The sequence below is a fragment of the Coffea eugenioides genome, chromosome 10 (assembly GCF_003713205.1).
Source record: "Coffea eugenioides isolate CCC68of chromosome 10, Ceug_1.0, whole genome shotgun sequence".
Taxonomy (NCBI): domain Eukaryota; kingdom Viridiplantae; phylum Streptophyta; class Magnoliopsida; order Gentianales; family Rubiaceae; genus Coffea; species Coffea eugenioides.
Window position 1 is genome coordinate 12,316,158 of NC_040044.1, and position 8,045 is coordinate 12,324,202.

The window sequence follows — 8,045 nt, forward strand, 5'->3', positions numbered from 1 at the left end:
CCTTATCCTCTTGACATTGCTTGAGGGTGGCAATTTTTCGATGACTTCTATTTTGGTTTGATCCACCTCAATTTCCTTGGAGGAAATCTTGTGTCCTAAAACAATCTCTTCTTTTACCATAAAATGGCATTTCTCCCAATTCAATACAAGATTTGTTTCCTCGCATCTCTGCAAAATCAATTCCAAATTATGAAGGCAATGGTCAAAAGATGAACCATACACAGAAAAATTATCCATAAATATCTCCATAATTTTCTCAATATAATCTGAAAATATAGCCATCATGCAACGTTGAAAAGTCACAGGTGCATTGCATAAACCAAATGGCATCCTTCTAAAGGCAAAAGTGCCATAAGAACATGTAAATGTAGTCTTCTCTTGATCCTCTGGAGCTATAGCTATTTGATTATATCCTGAAAAACCATCAAGAAAACAGTAAAATTCATATCCAGCTATTTGCTCCAATAATTGATCAAGAAATGGTAGGGGAAAATGATCTTTTCTTGTTACCGTATTTAACTTACGATAATCAATACACACTCTCCACCCTACCACAAGTCTAGATGAAATAAATTCATCATTTTTACCCACGATTGTAGTTATTCCACCTTTCTTTGGTACCACATGAATTTGACTAATCCAAATACTATCGGAGATAGGAAAAACTATACCTGCGTCAAGCCACTTAAGAATTTCATTTCTTACCACCTCTTTCATGTTTGGATTGAGTTTTCTTTGTGTTTCCACCACTGGTTTGCAACCATTCTCCAATAAAATTCGATGCATGCAGATAGAAGGACTTATACCGTTAATGTCTGAAATTGTCCATCCAATTGCCTTCTTATGCCTTCTTAGAACTCTTAACAACTTTGCACACTGCTCATTATCAAGGTTAGCACTAACAATTATAGGTAAAGTGCTATTTTCTCTAAGAAATTCATACCTTAGATGAGTTGGAAGTGGCTTGAGCTCTAACTTTGGAAGGTCAATTTCTGAAGGTGGTGAAAGCCCTTTTCCTTGGCCAAGACTTTCATACAAATTACCTCTTTTATAAGGTACTTGAAAATCCAGATACTTGGCCCATTCTTCAATCTCTTCACAAACATCTTCTTGCTTACCTAAACTCATTAAACAATACTCTAGAGAATCGAAGTCAAAGTTGACTTGACTCATCTCTTGGGTAAGTTTATCAATTGTGTCAATAGAATAAGCATGATTGGTAAAAGAAGGGTATTTTTCCATTTCATTCAAATTAAATTCTACCTCTTCTTCACCTACTTGAAACTTAAACTTGTCATTTTTGACATCAATAATAGTACCTGCAGTAGTTAGAAATGGTCTACCTAGAATAATTGGCATAGATATATCTTCTTCCATATCCAACACCACAAAATCCACTGGAATGATAAATTTTTGAACTTTTATCAATACATTCTCCAATACTCCCAATGGATATCTAATAGACCGATCCGCTAGTTGCAAAGTAATATTAGTGCGTTTAAACTCATGCAAACCCAATTGTCTAGCCACCGTTAAAAGTATTAATGATACACTAGCACCAAGATCACACAATGCCTTAGAAAAATCAACGTTACCTATGGTGCAAGGTATAGAAAAACTCTCCGGATCCTTCAACTTCGGTGGTAGCTTATTTTGAATAATTGCACTACATTCCTCCGTTAATGCTATTGTTTCGCAGTTTTCCAACTTTCTTTTTCTAGTCATGATTTCCTTGAGAAATTTCGCATAAGACGGAATCTGCAAAATAGCATCGGCAAAAGGAATGTTAATGTGCAATTGTTTGAAAAGTTTAACAAATTTTTCAAAATCTTTATCAAACTTATTTTGCTTTAATCTTTGTGGAAATGGAACTGCAGGAGATATTGGAATGGTAGTGGAAGATGATAGTTGATTTTCTCTTGGTTTCTCCCGGCTATTTTCTTCTACTATCGCCTCTTGGTTCCTCTGCTTTTCTTCTTGTTTTTCATTCTCATCTTTCTCAACTTCCACCTCTGGAGGATCTTCTAATTGCTTACCACTGCGAAGAGTAATGGCTTTGACATGCTCCTTACGATTAACCTCCGTTTTGCTAGGTAATTCTCCTTGATTTCGATTATTCAAAGAACTAGCAATTTGACCAATTTGGACCTCTACATTCATGTACATTGTAGTGAGTTGATCCAGTCTCCCTTCTACTCGTTCAAATCTGTCCGAGGTAACCTTAGCAAGTTTTTCCACTGCAATTTCCCAACCAGGTTTAGTTTCAGTTTGTGGTTGTCTTGATTGGAACCCCGGTGGATTGGTTGGCCTTGGTTGATTTCCTTGGTCCTTCCATCCAAAGTTTGGATGATTTCTCCACCCCGGATTATAAGTATTCGAGTAGGGATTATTTTGAGCACTTCGATTGTAATTATTGACGAATTGTACCTGCTCAGAATCAACACATTCATTAGTATCATGTTCACCTCCACATATAGAACAACATGCCACATGTGCATTAGATGAACTTGTACCAACTCCACCTTGTCTACTTAGCAATTTCATCACATTATTCATTTGAGCACTCAGCATATTGAGAGTGTCCATTTCTATCATACCTGCGTGACGTCTTGTATTACCTCTCTCATTGGCCCATTGGTAGTTATTCGCGGCCATTTCTTCTATCAAATTCTGAGCTTCTTGGGGTGATTTACCCATTAAAGCTCCACCTGCAGCAGCATCGATCATAGTTTTAGTAGAAAAAGCTAAACCATTATAGAAGGTTTGTATGATTAACCACTCCGACAGTCCATGATGTGGATATTTCCGAAGCAAATCTCTAAACCTTTCTCATGCCTCATATAATGATTCACCTTCCAATTGGCTAAAACCAGTGATATCCATTCTTAGCTTAGCAGTCTTACCTGGTGGAAAATACTTATTCAAGAATGCTCTTGATAAATTATCCCATCCGGTGAAGGTATTAGGAGCATGAGAATGTAGCCAAAGTTTGGCCTTATCTCTCAATGAAAATGGGAACAATCTTAGCCTTATAGCATCATCACTAACTCCATTCATTGTAATTGTATCACAAATTTCTAAAAATGTAGTTAGGTGCGAATTAGGATCTTCTACTGCATTACCTCCAAATTGAGATTGTTGAACCATTTGGATAAGTGATGGTTTAATCTCAAAATTGTTAACATTTACCGTAGGCCTTACTATACTTGTTTGAGATCCTTGTGTTTCCGGTAGAGCAAAATCTCGTAGAACTCGCTTATTTGCTTCATTTTCGGCCATCTCTTCCTCAAATGGTATATCTATTGAGATTTCCTCTATAGGTTGCCAAATCTCTTGCTCCTCTTGCTGTGGTGGATGCCTCCTTTGTCTACGTAGTATCCTCTCAATTTCTGGATCGAAAGGTGTAATTTCCCGAGATACCCGGTGCATACACTACAAACAGAAATAAGAGATATTATGCAACTTCAATTGTCAAAAATTGATTACAATGTAGACTTAAATATAATCAGCTCAACTAATAAAAATACGCTGTCTAAATTAATAAAGATGATTAGACTCTAATATTGCCGCTCCCCGGCAACGGCGCCAAAAACTTGACGAGTTTTTTACTTTAAGTGCAAGTTTAATTCCGAATTATACCCGTTTTTTCTGCAAGTATACAGGCCAAAATCGTAATATTGGGTATGTATCGGGTCGATCCCACGAGCAGCAATTAAAACAATTATTAGATACTAATTTACTCTATTATCTAGACTCACAATAAATTTGAGCAGAAAATTCAGAATTTAATCCAACTACAAAAATTCTTAACTAGATAAATGCAATTTCACAAAAGGAGTAGAATTCACTAAATATTAAGATCTAGGGATGTAGATTCCACTTATGACACAAAAGATCTAAAATAAATGAATTTAACACTTGTTACAACTCTTGTTTAACCAAGGATTCATTTCCAACAATACCAAAATCACATTCTCATGATAATAATGGGTTAAAATAGATTAGTTTTTCCTAATCTCTTGGAAAATACTAAATCTGTTTTGTGCATACCTAAAATATAGATTTTATCCACTTGAATGTATTTCTATTCTCATGAATATACTACTCAAGCTCTACTTATGTCATTCCATTAGTTTTACCATTTCTCAATGAGTAAAAACAACTATAAACCTGCTATTGGTGATCAACAACAACAAGTAATCAAACATACACAAGTAGATAAGTTAATACAAGATACAACAAGTATAAATCACAATCACTTCATATCACTTGGCCATAAGCTTCATCTACTCCCTAGATAAAGGAAATTAGCTACTCATGAATGATAAAACACTCATAGCATCATTAATGTAAATCATCATGAATTACAAATACAAAAAGAGTAAAGAAAGTCTTAGCCAAAATATGGTGAAGCCTTCCAAAAATCTCCTTTGTCTTGAACTTAGATGATTACAAGATGAAACCTCAATTGCCCCTTGCAAGTACCTAGCTAGAGAGACTATATTTTTTTAGTGAGAATACTAGCTACATCTGGATCTCCAGACCTCCCTCAATGTCTCTGCATAAAAACTACTCAAAGGCTCCATTTTTCCAAGTCAAATTCTAACATTTGATTCCCAAATCTCCACTTTGTTAGCATAGTCAAAAACTAATATTTTTGACTTGAAAATAAGCCTCCTTTCTTGCCCTTTGGTCTTCTGAAGCATGTGCACCGAATTCCCTTGTAGCTTATAGCTGGAAAGTAGTCTGAACACAAGAGGAATGACTGAGCAAATTGCAGATTTTCGGCTACAAAACGCTCCAACACAAAACGCGGCAACAAATCACGTTTTGTCTACTCGCATTTTCTCTCTGGCCTTATTTCAACTGTGATTTTCTCCATGATAAAGGCTGAACTAGATTTTGTACAAAACACAAAAGTTGTAGCCCTTTGAGTTAGCTTTCCAATGCTTCAAAAATCATCCAAATCAGAGTTTGGTAGCCTGAGATATGATCGAAATATTAACACCTGGTCAAACCTCTGTTTTAACTTCCGACCACAGAATGCAGTTTTTGTATTCTGACTTTTTGTCCATGAAAATGGCAGAATTGGATTTCTCTGTCTTCATACGAATTGTAGGTCTCTTTCTTAGCTTTAAAATGGTATAAAGATCATCTTAATCCGATAAGCGTAGCTCCGGATATGGTCAAACTACCGAAGAGTGTCAAAACTGACTTGTATTGCATTTCGTCACTTGAACGTTTTTCACCTCATTCTTCTTGTTACCACTTAAATTCATCACCAAATATCTATTTTTCACCACATTTGACATCCTTTGGTGATTGAATCATCATTCCTGCATAAAAATGAAGTTTTTACCATTAAAATCAATAGAAATGCAATATTATCCACCTTTACCAAAAATATATAATTTTACCAAAAACCTCTTTATTTTATTTATAAAACTAAATAATCAACTCAAAATTAACTAATAAAATGCACTTAAAAATACGTAAAATAAACTCTTATCACTAAACCTGTAGAAGAGAGTGAAATTCAATCTGCACTTTTCTCCATGCACCCTGAAAAAGCTCCAGGACAGGATGGTATGTCTCCTTTATTCTTTCAAAGGTTCTGGAGCACTATCAAGGTTAATCTAATCCCAGCAATTCAATCCTTCTTTAGCTCTGGTTTCATGCTTAAATCTGTTAATCATACTATCATATTATTCATTCCCAAAATCCTGAACCCAACCTATTTGAAAAGCTATAGACTTATCAGCCTTTGTAGTGTAATGTACAAAATCATTTCCAAAATCTTGGCCAACAAATTGAAATCTGTCCTGGACAAAAGCATAAGCAAAACTCAATCTGCTTTCATCCCAGATAGGCAAATCTTAGACAATGTGATCTTAACTCATGAGTACATGCACTACCTCAAAAACAGAAAACAAGGAAAACAAGGATATATGGCAATCAAGTTAGATATGGCCAAAACTTATATAGGGTGGAGTGGCATTTTTTGCAAGCAATGATGCAGAAGATGGGCTTTTGTACAAAATGGATCAACTGGATCACTAGCTGTATGAAGACTGTCACCTATTCTTTCAATTGCAATGGAGAAACTAAAGGCTTTGTAACACCAAGAAGGGAATACGTGAGAGAGATCCCTTGTCTCCCTACTTATTCTTAATTTGCTCAAAAGGCTTTTCTAACTTGCTGAGGAAATCTAAAGAAAGCAACAAGATAAAAGGACTGAAAATCAGCAGGCAAGGACCTATCATCACCCACCTTTTCTTTGCAGACGACTCCCTCATTTTCTGTAAAACTAACATGCAACAGGCCACTGAAATTATGAAAGTCCTCAAAACCTATGAAGTGGCCTCAAGGCAACTGATCAACTTTGACAAATCTACAATATTTTTTAGTAAAAACATGTCCTGTGAGCAGAGAAAGGAAGTGTGCAAATCACTGGGATGAATGGTAGAAGCAAACCAAGAGAAATACTTAGGACTTCCAATGGTGATCTCGAGAACAAAAGATCAGATCTTTGGCTTCATCAGAGAAAACATAAAGAGAAAGCTCTATGACTGGAAAAACAAGCTTCTTAGCACAACAGGAAAAGAAGTAATGCTGAAGGCAGTTTCAATGGCAATGCCAACGTATGCCATGTCCTGCTTTAAGCTACCAAGGAAACTCTGCAAAGATATTAGCGCATTGATGGCCAACTACTGGTGGGGAGAAACAAATGGCAATAACAAAATGCATTGGATTTCTTGGATGAAAATGGCAATGAAGAGAAATGAAGGAGGATTGGGCTTTAAGGACCTAGAAGCTTTCAATAAAGCACTGTTAGGGAAGCAGGTTTGGAGGATTCTCACCAAGCCAAACCTCCTGGTCAATAAAGTTTTGAGAGCCAAGTACTTCCCTAAGGAGTCCATTTTAAAATGCAAACCACTCAAGAATGCCTCTTGGATCTGGCAAGGTTTAATGGGAACCAGAAGTTTAATAGATAAAGGTCTGATCAGAAGAATTGGAAATGGAAGGAGTACAAGCATTTGGGAACACAAATGGATACCAGGGGCAACCACTGGTAAACCAACTTCCAGTAGACCTCTAAACTGTGACTTGTAGATGGTGAATAAGCTAATCTGTCATAAAAGGTGGAAGAGGAACATTATCTTTAGAACTTTCAACAACAATGATGCAGAGAGGATCCTAAGCATTCCACTAAGCTTGTCAGGGAGGGAGGACAGTTATTATTGGCAACCACAAGCAAGAGGGACATACATAGTCAGCTCAGGCTATAGAATATTGATGGAAGAAAATAATTGTGTTGAAAAATGCAAAACTGATGCAGCTAGTACAAGCTACTCAGATGGAAGCCAACAAGTTAAACAGATGTGGCACACCCTATGGAAATTCAACATCAAACACAAAATCAAGATCTTCATCTGGAAATGTATAAAAGGTGCATTGCCAATAAGAGAAGCAATACACAAGAAGACAGCACTGGGAGATCCAATGTGCAGAACCTATGGGGAGAAACAAGAAACGATAGAACACTTACTGCTAAGCTGTCCACACACTATTGACATATGAAAGGCTGCCCCTATCCAATGGGATGGTGCTAAAGATCAACAAGGGGACTTCAAAAGATGGTGGATCAGAATTTTTTAGGCAAGGAAAAGACCGGAAGGGCTGGAACATATAGTCTGACTGCAAACATCTTGTGGCAAGTGTGGAAAAACAGAAACAAAAAAGAATTTGAGAACTCAAGCAACTCCTTACCAGTAAGGAAAGTCGAAAAGGCTCACAAAGAATGGTTGAAGCATGAGGAAATTGAGAAATCTAAGGGAAGGATGAGCAGAAAAGAAACAGCATACATGCATGCAGAGCAATGCCAGGGTCAGAAAGGTGAAGGAACCATAGTCCTGGATGTGGCAACAACAAGTCAGCAAAGACAGTCCTCACTTGGAATTGGAGTCACAGCTAGGATAACTCCAAACACTAGGATTGCAGAATGGGCGCTAAAAGAGAGAAGTTTGGGAAACAAAGTCCTAGAT

General features: G+C 36.7%; 1 non-coding gene across 1 annotated transcript; it reads left to right on the plus strand.

Annotated features, from left to right (window-relative positions):
• The first annotated feature begins 2,785 nt into the window (after window positions 1-2,785).
• LOC113750962 lies at window positions 2,786-2,892 on the plus strand. The gene has a single exon (XR_003464727.1). It is a non-coding gene; the product is annotated as a small nucleolar RNA R71 (small nucleolar RNA).
• The last annotated feature ends 5,153 nt before the right edge of the window (window positions 2,893-8,045 follow it).